The 16373-nt window shown below is 40.5% G+C and overlaps 1 protein-coding gene across 2 annotated transcripts in view; it reads right to left on the minus strand.

Moving 5' to 3' along the window:
- Positions 1-16121, minus strand: part of LOC122415546 (neuroligin-4, X-linked-like) — a 277070-nt gene extending 260949 nt beyond the window's left edge. For both annotated transcript variants that reach the window (XM_043427741.1, XM_043427740.1), the window contains exon 1: positions 14574-16121. The gene's annotated coding sequence lies outside the window, so the exon portion shown is untranslated. The remainder of the gene's footprint in view (positions 1-14573) is intronic.
- Positions 16122-16373: the final 252 nt, after the last annotated feature.

The raw sequence follows: 16373 nt of genomic DNA on the forward strand, positions 1-16373 counted from the left end.
TTGAATTTGCTATACGAGCTATGTCAAAGTAAATGGTGTAGGGGAGAGTGCCAATATCTTTATATTTCGAAACCCTCACTTTCACGGATTTCAACTCATGCGATAGCTTTATCGATGTTTAGTGTACTCACATCGTTCGAGGCCTGAAGTGATTTATTTTATTCAAGTAAGACCGATTTCAACGTTTCAATGTTTCAATGTTATTAAAAAATATAATTTAATATCTTTATTCCATATAAGAATCATTGACGCAGTTCAAACTTGAGCTTAACCTACTGTTTTTTAATTATTCATTCATTTGGGAAATTTCGCAGTTTGGGGCATTCCGGAGTCTCTGCTCTCATCCGATGTCGATTGATTTTTTTCAATTTTCAGTAACGTCGTAAATACACACGAAAGAAAAAATCAGCGTGTATGATATTGAGTGCATAAATGTTGCAGTGAACGATGTGAGAACAAAAGTTATTTTTGTTCTGAAAAATATGAAAATCCACCACCCGAAGACTGGATACGTGAATCGAGTGTGAAATGGGGGCTCACAAAGTTCCGCAGCGAAAGTACGAGTCGAAAATATGTTTGCGATGTGTGTAGCAAGTCCTAATTCAATCTAGATTCAGCCCAAGGGCTGTCCGGAATTACCCCGGAGGTTCGGGGTAAATCCGAATTTTACGAAGTGTTGTCTTTTTGCTAAATATCTAGCAATTTGTTCATCTGTTTGTTAAAATTTACATCGGCAATCGTAAACAAGATATCAAGGAGTAAAATAGATCGAAAATTTATTTTGTCATTTCATCGCGTGGTTAGTTATTAATAAATTTTCCTTAGGCGGTCGGAATTACCCCAATTTCTCCTACCTTAACTAGGGCCTACGTCATAAATTGTAAGCCTTTTGTGAATAACGCTCCAGTGGTTTGCCACAGAATAATGAGAGTATTTCGACGATCGTAAAGATTGAATAATCGTTAAAGTCGATTGACGACTGGCCATCGTTATCATTCGTTTTCTATCGAAGCTTCCTTCAAGCTAGTCTCTAATGATTAATGTTTTGGAGAATTGCGTCACTTCTGCGTAGCTACGAAACGATGAATAACAAAGAGATAAAGAAAAGAGACAAATGAGGAATGGAGATGATCGGTCTCAGGGCTTTTGAAGGAAACACGTCGAATGGAGTGTAAAAATGCACAGACAGATAGGGCAGGGAGGAAGAGAGAAAAGATGAGCAGCAGGCAATGGGCGCGGAGGAGGAAGAGAAAGTTTGAGGCAACGACAGTTCCCAGATAACAGCACATCGTATCCATTTCTCGTGTGCGTTCCTACTCTGCGGTATGATCGTGATAAGAAGTTTCACGTCCTTGGGAACAAGATGGTGCAAGAGACGAGTGTGAGAGCTGGAAGAAATGGTTGAATAAGTATACGAGGCTTGGTGCTGCCATACGTTGGGGCGGTTTGAAGAGGAGAACCGTTTTATATCCCGATGGATTCGAGCCATTCGGCGGAAGGCGTTGTACATGCGACAAGGCCATCTAAGAAACGAAGTAGGTGTAACACAACGAAGGAAAAGTGCAAAACATCCGCGTTGAATGTGGCGTGAGGCTACGTGTAAGTAATGGCATGCTCGTAGCTGTTGTACACAAATAGATAGGGAAAGAAGAGAGAAAGAGAGGGGGAAAACGATGGTGGAAAAGGAGAGAGCGGGAGAATGAGAGAGAATGAACAGCGGGGTGGTTCTCACTCGAGCGATCGGAGCGAACATCAATCTTTCCGAGAGGAAAACGTCCCGGGAACGTTATCCGTAGCGATTAATGCTCGATCGGGCCAGCAGAGGGCTTCCATTCTAGACCACGCTACCCTCCCCCCTTCCCCCATTGCTCTGGTTCACCTTCCCCTCTTGCATATCTACATGCCTTTCAAACATTTGCTGCTCATTCGAAGCGAGGCGGCGGGAAGCGAGGTGAAGGGAAGTGGCAAAGGGAAAGGCATGCGAAAAGCCTCGCGGCAGAGAAAAGCCTTCTCTTCCTTGCACTTTGTTCGGGGGAGCAAAAGCTCCCTGCTGTTGAATGACGCGAGCACAATTTCCTCTCTCTCTCTCCCCCCGCCCTTTTTGTACGTGTAGGTCTATATCTACATACACTTTTGTGTGTATATAGGGAGTTATACGTATATTTTTCTTCACGTACATTGTGAAGCTACATGTGCCTGGTAAATGAGAAATTCCTTTGCTAAGCGATCCAAAAACAGTCTGATACAAAACATGGGGATAAACGAATGTTCCCCTTTTACCAACACCCGTGAAAATCTTTTGTACTCATCACTCCGAAGCTCTACACTTTGAAGGTTTTTCTATTCTCGAATCTATGTACCCTTCGCTCAAAGCCAAGGGCGTAGGAGATGTAAATACCGAAGTGTCGTTAAACGTGCATTGAAATTTGAAGAATTCTGTGAACTCTTGCCCAACGTAAATCTAACGTTCGCCATTCGCCCAAGTTCCACAGGCCTGCAGATACGATTCTCCTGGGTATATTCATACTCTCTAACGTATCGTTTCATATTGTATACATTTCATTTGGATGAAAAAAGAACCTGAGAAGAGGAACGGACCAGCTAAAAGCTTTCCTGGACGAGATTGCAACGCTTTACCCTCGCTCAACCATTTCCGGCTGTCCGACAGCCCAACTAGCAATGCTAACCCTGCAAAGTTTACAAAAAAAAGTCACGTGATCCATTTTCAGCATCTCGATTTCTGAACCGCTCGCCAACGTTACGTGCATGCCAGTCCAGATTCCATCCACTCGCAGTCTTTTCTGTATATTTATAATATTATTGGATTTAGCACTGGCGCCGATGACTTAGTTGAGGGCTGGTGAGTTATCGCCACTTTCGGCGATACACATTTTACGGACAACTGGTCAGAAGTGTTCCTGCAAACTAGCGTCCTGAGAAAAGCCGAGTAAAACGTGTCTCTGTGTTTGTTTGTACGCTTGTGGATGACAGGACGCTTGGCCAAAGGGTGAAAATCGTTGAAACATACTTTCCAACCCCTCGTATATTCTATTCTCACTATCAAAAGGTCTTAACCTCCAAAATTTATCACTCCAAAGGAATTGAGCTCCGCCCTTTTGTCCAAACGCTTTCACATATCTGGGAATAGTCGTTTGAACGTGTGGACACGAGTGTTCATTGATCGAGAGGACTTACCGAGGTAAGGAGAAAACTCAAGAGGAAGGATGTGAAAACCTAGGGAGGATACAAGTGTGGTGACCTCCTCGTGTGCAAGCGCTCCGAGCAAGATCTTGAAAAATTAATGAAAACGACCCTCTCGACTGGTATTTATAGCCACCTTCCTATCGTCCTCAAACCTTTTCTACGTATGTTCTTTATATCCCCGCTCTCTTTTCTTTTCCACTCTCTTTTATTTTCTATTACTCAATTTGCTTTTTCTTCACGTTCACGAAGAAAAAAAAACGGAGTGCGGAGTGATTTTGACAAGCTTAGGAAACTCAGACTTTCACAGATATTTAAGGCCCTCGAATTTTGGCCGTTTATCACACGGGATTCATTAATTGAAATGGGACCATTCGTCGTGGAGAATTAAAGGAGCAATCGTAGTTGGGTTTTAATGGGAATGTGTTGAAAACAGCGTCGAAATAAGATGAATTTTTAAGGTTCTTTTCCTTGATTCAATGATACTTTCTTGAGTTTCCTCAAGGAAGTTGTGCTTAATGGTTTTTTCATCAAAAACCATCATCACTCCCACATTAGCAGTGATCCCTTGTCACGAGACCGTTTCGTTTTACTTTCACCCCAAAATATCAGGAAGTTTGGACTCTTGAGAAGAAATATTCTGTTAACGAGTTTCCGGGCTTAGCGCGTTCGGTGAAATTTGTCATTGCCGGATGCTCCTCTGGCGATGCGGTGACAAATGGTTTTTGGATATTGAAATAAATAGTAAAAGTTTAAATCGACTTTGACGATGACGGATTTAGCCTGCGGACACGTCTGCTTGTGTTTTTATCATTTTTCAGCTCCTAACACTTTGAATATAATCTATTTTGAATCGTGTCACGCAAAAAAAAAGCGAAGAGTTGACGTTTCGTCATTGTCATCAATGGATTATTTGAATTTTGCAGAATGTCGTGTGAGCGAGGATTAAAGGGATGCCCCGCAGCGTCGTTGATAACGGAACGTGCAGGATATTTTTTTTCTTTAATCGAAGTTAGAGCTCGTGAGGTCCCATGTGAAATTACGTGAGGGAAAAGCAATGCGTAGATCTGATGATCCTTATAAGACGAAGGAGATCGAGTTAGGCCTGAAAAGATGATTGCATCTAGCCTCAGGAAATAAACACTGCTAGGGAATAGGATGAGGGCTTTAAACGAACGGGATGGAAGGATGAAATCGTCGAATAAGAATGACGAAAAATAATAAAAAAAATATATATATATCTTTGCGCGTAAACCAGTGAGCTCTGACGAGCCAAGTTCGAAGAAGCCTTGGGCTCGACGCGATGGGCCCCAAAAGGATTGTGTGGAATTGGAATCGTAGAGTGAAGAGGCGAATAGGAAGGGGAATGAGATGACAAAAAGGAATCCGGTGAGTAAAGCCCAGCGGTGATCGTGACTATATTTCATCTCGAAGCTTCCCTCTTTGTTCCGCGCGCACTTTTCTCCACTCGCACATTCTTTTCCTCTGCTCCTCCCTTTGTTTCTCTCTCTCGCCTCTTTAGTCTGTCTACTTTGCCCTTAAAAATTTTGCACTCGTCGTCGTGGCTCCCTTGCACAAAGGGAATGATAAATGATTTTACATTTGAGTATAATATACCACAGGATCGGGCTGTACGAACGACGAAAAATATATGAGAGATGAAAAGGCGATGAGAGGCGAAGAAAAGTAAAAGAGCGGAAGTTACTGAATCAAGTTATATATGTACAGGGTGAAAAGTGAAAAAGAGGGGAAAAAAGAAGGCCGTTGAAGAGGGGTGAAGAATGAGGCTGTACTAAAGTGTTTGCCAAACGTTTTTCTTCACCTTCAAAATTTCATCCCCCCCACCCCTGCTCTGTCCTTGCCCCTCTGCTCCCAGTGAATCTCTCATAATAAGGTATCGGTTTCCTGTTTTCCTTCGGTTAACCTTTCATAAAGTGCAGCCTTCCATTACCCTCCGACTTTCGATTCCAAGATGAACCTTGCCGTGCAATCAGTCCAGGGATGAATACCCATTCGTATGGAAAATTATAAAAATCGATTAAACACCACGGTAGTTATGAGTTATTGGGTTAAATGGATGAAAGAGCATCAGTACTGAACGCCAAAGATCATGGCAGTAAAGTGATTCGATTCATCCTAAATAACGTCCGAATACCTCCCTAACCCTCTCGGAGCGTATGTTGCTTCTACGCAACACGCGCTTCCAGGCCCCATAAAACTGTATCGGTCAGTAAGGTCGGGGTTCTAACTGCCTAGTTCCATCAAGCAAGGTTAGATTGCACGATAGATACTCCTAAACCAAGAGATCAACTGCTTCTACCCATCGAAATATCAATACGAAGCCGCCGTTTCGTGTTGAGTTGTCGCTGTGCGAAAACGTGCTTTAGTTATCGCAAAAAAAGTGAGGACACATTTGGTTTTCGTACTCCAAACGTTATATCCTTTCAAAGGGACGCTAATATGACGTATTTAAAATGTTAGGTGCTAGATTCATTCGTAAATTTTCCTGATTTTACCCTCCAGTACCTGGTGCTGCGCGCACAAAACATTCCAAAATTCGTATTTCTCAAAAAAAAAAAAAACTGAAATGTCACAACGGATTCGTAAACTGGGAAGTATTTTGAGATAAAATTAGGAAGGGAATAATTTTCCTTCAACGTGAAATAGACCTCGGTCTGAGAGAGCTAATTCAGGACTTATTTCGTTAATTTCAATATTAGAAAGAAAATTTTTTAAATTATTTATCCACACGACGAGGATCGTCTCAGTGTCCCATTCTTCCGGTTGTCCAAATGTTTCCAGGTCCTGAGAAACCCCGAAATCGCGAAAGTTCCTTCGAAATATTTGCCATTCGCGAATAGCTCCGGCATCTCTCCATTGGAGAAAGAAAGAAGGATGGACGTGGCTTTTGTTCGGCGTCGAACTCGTGATATATCGACAGATGTTCTCCTCTCGTTTCTAGAAGAACCAAGTGAAAAATCGTGCTCACGCCACGCAATCTTCTTTACTCACACTCATCCAACTTCCACACACTTATTTCATGCAGACCCACACAACAACTAAGAAGCAATCCTCCTTTTTCTACAGATATATAGACATATCGGAATGGGTGCAATATCGTTTTCCTTGCCGCAGTTAAGTAAAATATCGCTGGACGTAGAGTGGTTTAAAAATCGTTCGGTAGTCAACCGAGGGTCTTCGCGAACTCGGAACATCCCTTTATTCTTTTACTCCTCCTTCGAGTGATAGAACTTGGCACCCAGCCCTGGCAATAATTTGTTACAAGGTTCGCCACTTTCTCGCACTTTTTTCATCTCTTCTCTTCCTTTACATCTCACTCTTCTTTCCACTGGACCCAAATATATTCATTCATAAGCCCAGAAACAGAGGGTTCAATCTCGGGTTCAATCGTCTCAAAATCCTCTGTTTCTTTTGTCAGATTCTCTCGAAAATCATGTTTTATCCACGAGTTCACAGTTCCTGGCAAGAAATTCAACTGCTTCGTATATCAGCCAACATTTTTTTTAACATCGAGGTGTAACGAACCATTCGATTTATTCTATAACCAAACGTATTTAAGGCAGAACTTGTAGGATATTTTTGTAAAGTTTCAAAGTCTTAAGAAACGTTGAGCCACGGAGAAAGAGCAATGAAAAAGATTTATGAGAAACTTACCTACAATTTCCTCATTCGTTTATTCGAATCAGGGAGCTTTTTAATTATAGTTTTTTCAAAGAAACTTATGTTGGTGTACGAAAGGGGTAAAAATCGTTACATGTAATGTATTCTTATATACGTCGACGACATTCGAAATGTGACAAGCGTTGAAATTGGTGGTCGTTAAAATTTTCGCGAGGGAAACTTCACCGAAAGTCTTTCGCAAGACTGCGGGGTAAAAGTTGCTCGAAGAAAAAGAAGTTTTGCAAAGGGAGGCAACGATATCGTGGGAAAATGAATTCCGTAAGTGCGCAAGATATTTCGTTGTGAGACGCGGTTATAAAACGAATAACAATAAAAGAAAACTTTCGTACAACATCATTCTCAAAATTCGTCGAGCTTACGTATACTTATAGACATGTGAAGGAAACTATTACACCTGCTATACTTTATTTGTGTTTCTACATCTACCGACATTAGCCGGACCGTACCAATTTGAACTCTCGTCGAGGATATGCACCGTCTCCTCGAGACTGTTCTATATAAATTCACACACATATATATTATTAGTCGCTGGAAAATTTACGATGCCATCTCCGATGACTTTTATGAGCATTCCTGGCTTAGAAGGGATGGGAAATAAAAGACGATGAATTTCCTCGTATTGAAGCGTCCAGAGCCAGGAGATTCGAACATAATTTAATGCTCGCCCAAATGGTCCAGGCTTTCTTCAGCATTTTCGCTGATGGGAAGACTCGTATAAATGGAAGACTGGAGAGAAGCAGGATTCTCAAGGAAAATGGGCTGTCTAAGAGACCTGGTGAAAAATTTTATTTTCGTTTTCGCTATTTGTTTACTCGTCCACATTAATTGTGACCGGATCTGTGGAATTAGGTTGACTTTCGATTCGTCCTTTTTTCCAATTTATTCTCGTGTCGAATTAGTGCTGGTGCATGCTTTCTTCATTGAAGATTGTAACGAGGCGGAAGATTTTAAGGTAGGTCATGCACGAAGAATCGTATTTTAAGGTTGTCTAAATTGGGTCGATTTTTACATCCTAATTAAAGATATTATTACTCTAAATTAATCTCAGAGTTAATAATTGAACAATTTAAAAAATTTTTAATTTGATATGCGTGTTAGTCGACTACCCATTGACACTCTGTGTAAATTTCAAGACTTTCTTAAGAAAATTGTTTCGTGCATGAACTGCCTTAAGTCGTGAGAAAAAAATGAATAAACAGTGGCCATGAAAATGAATGAGGATTCAGTAATCCCGTTGAGTGAATCCTTCATTCTGACATCTTTTTATATTGCATGCAAATTTTACTGAATAAGAACCGAGATTCTTTAGCCTAGTACACTTTCCATTTCATCAATTATGGAAAGCCTTCCAGAGAGATTCAACTTATTTCACGAGCAGCTGATCCGATTGTTGGGTGATTTAGATTCTCCATCATCAGTTATTTCTCGTGTCTCGTTCCCCTTTGATTTCTCGAGAACATCGATTTTTCATTGTATTTTCTTGCTTCTTAAGAAAGTACTTTGCCACTTTACTTCCGCAGTCTAATCACTCTCGCAGTCCTTGGATAAGATCGAAAGCTTCTGAAGATTACTCAGCTTCAGAATTCGCAAAAAAGCTCGTTGAAATGTTGAATCGAATAGCGCAGGAAATAGCAAAAATTAAATGGATTATTTCGTGCATCAAGCAGCAGCAGCAGCAGCAGCAGTATTTAGAGAAAGCCTGAAAATTTCATCCATCCAGCTTTGACTGTAAAAAGATGTCTTTTCGTATCTTGTCAACTTTGGACGCAAGTAAGAGGAATACCTACAGAATACAGTCAAAGTCCTGAGAGTTACAAGTTTTGATGAAATGTCTGCTGTCCAAAGTCGCACACAGATTCGCAGTGGACCTCAACACTGGACCAAGGAAGCGAAACGGATCGCCAAATTTCCTGAATAACGTATCATCTATATGCATTGCGTGGGGTACGGAGGAGGGAGAATGGAGAATGAAAAGAAAGACTGAAATAAAGTAAGAAGAGACACGAAAAGAGAAAAGCGAGAGGAGAAACCCTTTCGAGTACGTTCACGTTTTCTTCCTCTTCTCCTGCTTCTTCTTCTTCTTCTTCTTCTGCTTCTTTCTGCTACTGCTTGTCTATTCTCAATGCAGCATCCGATGATGAATATATATCCACATTTATATATGTGTATAGTGGATATACATGTACAATTTGAGCTATGCAGCCAATTCCATCCTCTCGCTCATCCCTCTCCTTGCTCCTTCGTAATCATAGTTTCGCCAACTTTATACCTCCAGTTTCGCCCGCTGGTTCGCTCTCTTCGGGATATTATGAAATGCATATTGCTTCCTTCGTACTTTGTTCCAAAAAAGCCAAATCCGTCTTTTACTTCTACATACGTGCTTCCTCGCTTTGCTCTATTTACCGTCACACCATTTATATATATACATATATATATATAAGCACATATACGAATGTAAATATACGAAATATAATGCAGTAACTTTTATACAGGAATATTAGTGTACATGCTTGTATATTCGGTGTAGTTATTGAAGAACGGTGGTAACTGTGACTACAAGACTTTGCAATATCCTCTTTTCTCTTTCACTTTCCTCTCCCGTGCGCTCTTTCCCGTTTTTCATATTAGTTTGTGGATTAAAATTTCAATGGAAATAAGTACGCCAAGACACCGCCACCGACGGGAGTTTCACTCTTGGAATATTTTCTTCCTGACGTTCCACTCAACTGCATCAGACTCGAGCTATTTCACTACTTGGTGAGACGATTTTGATTTGTCAGTTGAAGTCACAGAACTCAGGCTGCAATGAAAGTGAGATATTTTCACATTCTTGGGGCACGTTTCCTTTTTTTCTCAAGCAAAATTAATGATAGCTTTATACAAATTATTTTTTTCTAAGAGTCTGAGGTTATGAAAATGTGACATTTTTTCGAACGATCCATCTCGATGTGAGGCTTCTATTGAACCAGACAGTTCGAATTTCTCGAGAAAGCTCCACGATGAATTGGAAATTTAATCGAACTACGGTACTTCGAAGTTTCGTTCGAACATGCGGTTTACTTACTCTCTCTTTCTCTCGCTGTTTCCCTTTGCCCAAGATTTCTCCTCCTTCAACTTCTCCTCTCACTCCCTCTCTATCCTTTTCAATCTGTTAGTCTCTGCTTCTGGCTCTGGCTCTCTCTCTCTCTCTCTCTCTATAATCTTGGTTTAAATGGGATTCCAAGTCATATTTGCGATGCAATTTGTACTTTAACGTGGCCATGAAGTACGAAAATCCGCGAGGGAATAAAGAAAATGCATCTCAAATAAGAGGCGGAAAAGTTCGCCGGGGTAAAGGAAAATGAAGAGTACGTACAATTGAACGAAAAATCTAGCTACGCCACGGTATTCATCATTCCGACAGTGTATCCGGAGATGTTTTCACAGTGGATGTTGCCTCGTCGTGATTTCTTGTGTTCACATTATTTGATATAGCTGCGTAATATCATGCTTCAGTCATTCACCGATTTTCAATAATGGTAACGGAAACTGAACCAGAATGAAAAAAAAAAAAATCATATGAACGAATCCAAGTGGTTGCAACGGTAGTTTGGATGCCAAAATGCTCGAAAAATGGTTAACGAGCGTCATGAGTATTTGTTAAGGCGGAACGGTACCATATATAAAAAAAAGGAGGGATTTTTATGCAAATTGGTAGACACGTTCGCAAGTGTGTAAACCATTTGCTCGCGAAATTTCAACGGGTTCGACGACCATACCGTTTCTGAGAAAATTGAATTATTTTTTTACATTCGATCTTATGGAAAAGGGTAAAAAAACAGAAAGAAACATTGAAAAACTACTGTTAAAAAAGGCACTTTTTCATGAAACGAACACTGGCGCATGAATCAACTATGCCAAGATAACTTTCGCGAAATTCGCAGTGATTTCACCGTACCGTTTATCTGCAATGTTGAAAAGAAAATGAAGGAACGAAGTTTGTCTCTTTCTTCTGGCGGACACAGCTTCAAACGCGGCAAATTAGGAAAATTATAGTTGAAATATTAATTTTTTTATCTGAAAGTACACAATTATCATTTTTTCACGTAAATTGAAAACCAGAAACTAAATTCACGTGCAGTTGGTAAGACGAGAGACTTTCCATGTTAGAGCAAAGGAGTACCCCTCTCGCCACCTGCCCCGAAAAAGAGGTACCGTTCTACCTTAATCCGTGTGATGAGAAAAGGCCCGGAAACCTTCACATTCGAGCTTTTTTTCTCATATTTGGATTCGAGTCTCTTCCATTAAACTAGAAATTAAATTTCTAATATTTACGTGTAATTACACTGCTTCAATCAGAAAACTATTACGCCGCTGTAATTGTGAAAGTTTTCTATTGAATCACCAGCGAGTTCGTGGGACTTTTCTAGAATAAACTTCTCAGTTAACACGGCACTAGTGCTATCGGTTTTTCTATATTTATTCAAGTTGCGATGTAATAATCCCCGAGCGTATTATCGATAGAAACAGCGATTTATTATCGTTAACACGACAGGCAAATTTGTTCGTCTGCATTATCGGAATGAAGATAGGCGGGCGCATGAAAGTACCGGGCGCGGAGCTGAAAAAGGGATGGCGGACAGACCTGTCACGAGTAGCCTGCTGCAGTGACACTTTTCTCTCTATACTTCTTACTTCTCCGCGGCCTCCCCATTTTTCTTCCTCTTCAATCATGCTCCAATTCCTTTCGGACTAGACGCGATTCGTCCCGTAAAAGTGGATATCACGTTGTTATCGCTCACCACTCAACTGCGAACTTATCACGGTACCCCGGCGGGCGTCTCACTTTTTCCTCATCATTTTAATTTGCGAATAATAGTCCGGCGCACTTCACTACCGGCGATTTATTTATCTGGGAAGGTCGCATTCTTTTCGACGTCAGCTCGGGAGGGACTCGTGCATGAAAGATTCTTAAAAAATCTGCTACGAATTTGGCTGGCTTGACGACACCAACTAGTGTCCTCCGGGTACGAGATAATTGCGCCGAAGTGATACTTTTTCACGGTCACCGGAGTCGAAATAAACTCAACAAAAACCCAATCAAAGGGTGGTGAAATTGTAAATTAATCGATGATTAAATAATGACAATAACGATGGCAGCCGAGGTGAGTGGCCGAAATAGGCGAACGAATTTCATGAATATGTAATCAATTAACGTTGTTCAAATATGTGGTTTTTCTATTGGTTACAAATTAGTATCTGTCAAATGTGTATTCCCACAAACTTTGATCTTTCATAACGTGAAAGTGAATTCACCGAGGCGTGATTGTAGGTGAGGCAGTGTGAATGTGGGCCGAGCTCGGCGGGAGCAGGCGCCGGAGCGGACGGCAGAGGGGGGGGGGGATGAGTAATTATCGTTCGGAAAACACCGAAGAGGCTTTGTCGATGCCACGGCACGCTGTATAAATATTTGTCCAAGGGCAAACTCGGGAAAACGGCTCAACTGACGTTAAATTCACGTAGAAACGTATGCAAACTATTGGTCAACGTGCCGTGTGCTAATTACACAGATGTCAAATTAACGAGACACGGACATGGTGGCAATTTATAGGGAGACGAGAGAGAAAGAGGAGAGTGCATGAGCAGAGAGCGAGTGAGGTAAAGAATGAGAGAATTCTGGGCCCACTCGGTTTATACATATACAGACACCGTTACCGCATCCTCATTCGCCTGTTCTCACCCCTTTAACGAGCAATGAACCACGTACTTATTCTTTTACTACTGGCTATAATTCATTTTCCCCAACGTACCAATTTTTTTAGAGCTACTAAGACGAGCAACGAGGCTATTTTTTTTCGAGCGATTTCACATACAGCGAGGCGCACAAGAATGTTTGACAGGGAAGAATAACGAGTGATAAAGATTTACTGAAATATGCCACTTCCGTATCGCTGGATTCATTAAAATTTCGAATCCCCACTGCGTTGTTAAATTTAATAATACGAGTCGCGGGGGCACGAAAATTCAATTAAAATAAGAGCCGAGCAAATATAATGATGAATGTAAAATTCAAGGGAAAGTTGAGGAATATTTTTTCATGGAGTTAAATTTCCTTTTCGTATTTCCTCTAATTTTGAGTACCGAAATAAGTTTTCATCATGTTTTCAAATAATGTTTCATTCTCTAGCAATTTTTCAGTGTAAAGACTCTTCGTTCCTTTTGATCTGATAAAAAAATTCTGTTATTACTCAATCAAGCAGGAAAAGAATATCGCATTGGCGAGCTCCGAGTGAGGAGAAAAAAGAACTCTGGAAACGCAACGTGTATGCCTCAGGAGAGAAAAAGAGTCGAGTTATGGAAAGCTCGTCCCTCTCTCTCTCTCTCTCTCTCTCTCTCTTTCCCTCCCTCTTCCGTTGCTCAGCAACGAGCTTTGCCATTTCGCATCGTGAAAAACTCGAGTATGAGAAAGAAGTGAACTAGAGTAGGTCTCGTTCATCTTTTATACAATAAAAGGCAGAGTTGGTATGAGAAAGAGAGCACTGCAGGCCAGACACATACGTATACCAGGAGCATCTCGTTTCTTAGGACACAGTCAGAATTCTCGGCCATTTTTTCATGATTCTATTGATACATAAATACAATTGGATGAATATGAATATGTGTAGTTTGCACTGATGCTAAAAGTGATAAAAAATGCAACATTTGCATGATCATTACTGCACTTTTTCCAGATTTATCAACGTGACATTTGTTATTCAGAAATTTCATTATTCAGGACAGCATTCATTTGGTGTATTGAAAAATATTTGAAAATCGTTGATCCCAAAAATGGACGAGAGCCGAGGTCAAATGTATCTCGAGTTGGCATGGCATTGGTACTCTCGACGTGCATGCATGTATACAAATCGAAATTCGTTTGTATATCAATAGCTATGTACGTATATATCGAAGCATGGTAGTTCCTCTCGTTGGATTTATCCATAACGATGCAATAAATCCGCAAGTCGGCTATATCGTTTTTGTTCGTTGTTTTGTTTGTTTTTTTTTTCGTTTTTTAGTTTTTTTTTTTTTTTTCAAAAGTTGGCCATTCTCGACAACGAGAGAGGAAGGATACGTCGCAGTACGTTCATCACACCGACCAATGCCGTAAACGAAGACTCGGTTTTTTTCTTCTTCGCTTTTCACGACTCTTCTATACACGTATACACATAAATATACAAAGTAGGGTATTCGGGAACGTTACTGGAAGAATAAAAGGATCGTTTGACGAGAGAATTCGATATTTCGTAGCGGAAGAAATAAATAACTGACTAGCAGATACGAATACGAAGAATGCATAATGGATAAATCGAAGATTTACTCGCCAGTGCAGTTTTTCCGGGGAAATATATCTTAAAATGGCAATAGAATGTGGAACGTTCACAATTTAAAATGATACTGCAAAGACCCGTGAAGCAACCTTGTTCGTGCCGTTTCGACCATTTGTAATCGTAAAAAAGGATTTTTATCCATTAAAATTTCATGTCTGACCATCGCGGACTTTTCTACTGGGACATCAGCCGAGTTTGAGCGCCGAGCTCTTCCGCGCACCGGCAACTTTTGAGTTTCCTCTTTTTTACGCTTTTCATTTAATAACGAGGACGAAAGTTACACGCTCGCCCTTGTACATCGATTCATAACGAAAAACTCACCTTCTCAAACGTTCGACGATTTTTCCTCGCTCGAAAAAAACCACAACGAATCACTACGCTCCTCCGACATCGAGATCATTATCGGCGACACTGGCGACGATTATTCACACATTTATTCACACATTTATACATTCATATCTATATTATATCGATTTATCTCGCCGTTTCACTAATTTGAAAATTCCAATTATAATTGGATGCGACACTTGGAACAAAAGAAAAAACAAATGATTATACTTGTCACTTTGCTAACGCGGATAACGAGGGATTCACTGTGGCGTAACGGTCATTATTTTTTCAGGACTTCAAGCCCCATTTTCGTCATTCTAATTTATCCATTATTGTAGCCCGGGCTATTGGGTGTCGATTATAAAATCTGTCGGTACGTTTTTAAGGAGACGAAATTTCAATGCCTGAGACGCGACGAATTCAGTGAAGATTTTTCGAGTCAAGTTTTTTTTCGATTGTATTTTGATTTTTCAATTTCACATATTATGATTCGAAGCACTATTTCAATAAAAAAAAAGAAAAGAAAAATCAGAGGCTTATTGGACGCATCGAAAGATCCGATAAGCTCGCCTCGTGTGACGAAATCGACACCCCACTCGAGAGCAACATTCCCCAAGGATTTACTCTCCCTTTTTGACGATTCGATTATTTTTTCCCAAGCTCCACATTCGCATCCGATGGCATAAAAAGCCGAGGGATTGAGATATAGAAGGAAATTCTCACCCCGCACGTGAGAATTAATTTTGACAGGACTACCAACGACAAGTGGATGTCACACACCCGCGAATTTTCCTATGCGAGGATTGACCCACGAGGATCCAACGAAATCCTCATTTCAATATCCCCCGTCCGATAAAGAACGATCCCTCGGATTTACGAGCAAAGCTTTCTAAAGCTTTCTCTTTTTTTATATATCCTTCGGATAAAACTGAACACTTTTTTTTACATTGATACAAATTTTTCAAACACACACACATACACACACACACACACTTTTTCACTCTCTTCGAATTTCTATTGAGTGGATACCTGCCTTATCAATACACCACTATCATTAAGAATTATGATGAATTACAATTCTTTCAAACTCGCCTGCATTTTTCGTTTAATAACAATCACTCTTTTCGTCCAATTATCCTTCAATCAAAAGAACGTTTATATTTTTCGATGAGAAATTTCAGCATCCTTTTCTCGTTATATCCTTACACATATGCTTACTTTTGACTTTTTTTTATTGCTTCCAACCCTCTCACGTTTATTGCTTTAAAATTTTCTCACGCTGATTTGATTCTTTGGAAACTTAGTTTGGTTTCGCTTGTTTCGTATTTGCTGAATTCTAAAATTGTTTTGTATCGAGCGAGAAAATTCTTTACGCACATTATCTTCACTCTCGTTCAATCTCTTCCTTCTTCCCACTTTTTTCTACGCTCTTTCTCACGATCACTGCTTAACGACGTACTAAAAAAGCGGCACTATACTAAACACGCACACCCGCGACTTTTGACGACTACGCGCCCTCGTCTGTACGAAGTTCGCGAGTCGAACCGAGACACGGGAATGAAAAGCTCGACGAGCTCTACCCGCACGAGTACCCGGAGTTTCCCTGCCATGGCGCCACCGTCGAGTCTGCGTATTACACTTTTTACCTTCCCTGCGAAGAATCTCACTCGGGATTTTTTCCTGATCGAAATGTCATCGAAATGATTATCTAGTTTTTGCATATTGTGAAAAATGGTAAATTAACGAAAAAGTATTTATTTTGAGTATTTTTCAAGCCGGAAATTCAAAATG

The sequence above is a fragment of the Venturia canescens genome, chromosome 9 (assembly GCF_019457755.1).
Source record: "Venturia canescens isolate UGA chromosome 9, ASM1945775v1, whole genome shotgun sequence".
Taxonomy (NCBI): domain Eukaryota; kingdom Metazoa; phylum Arthropoda; class Insecta; order Hymenoptera; family Ichneumonidae; genus Venturia; species Venturia canescens.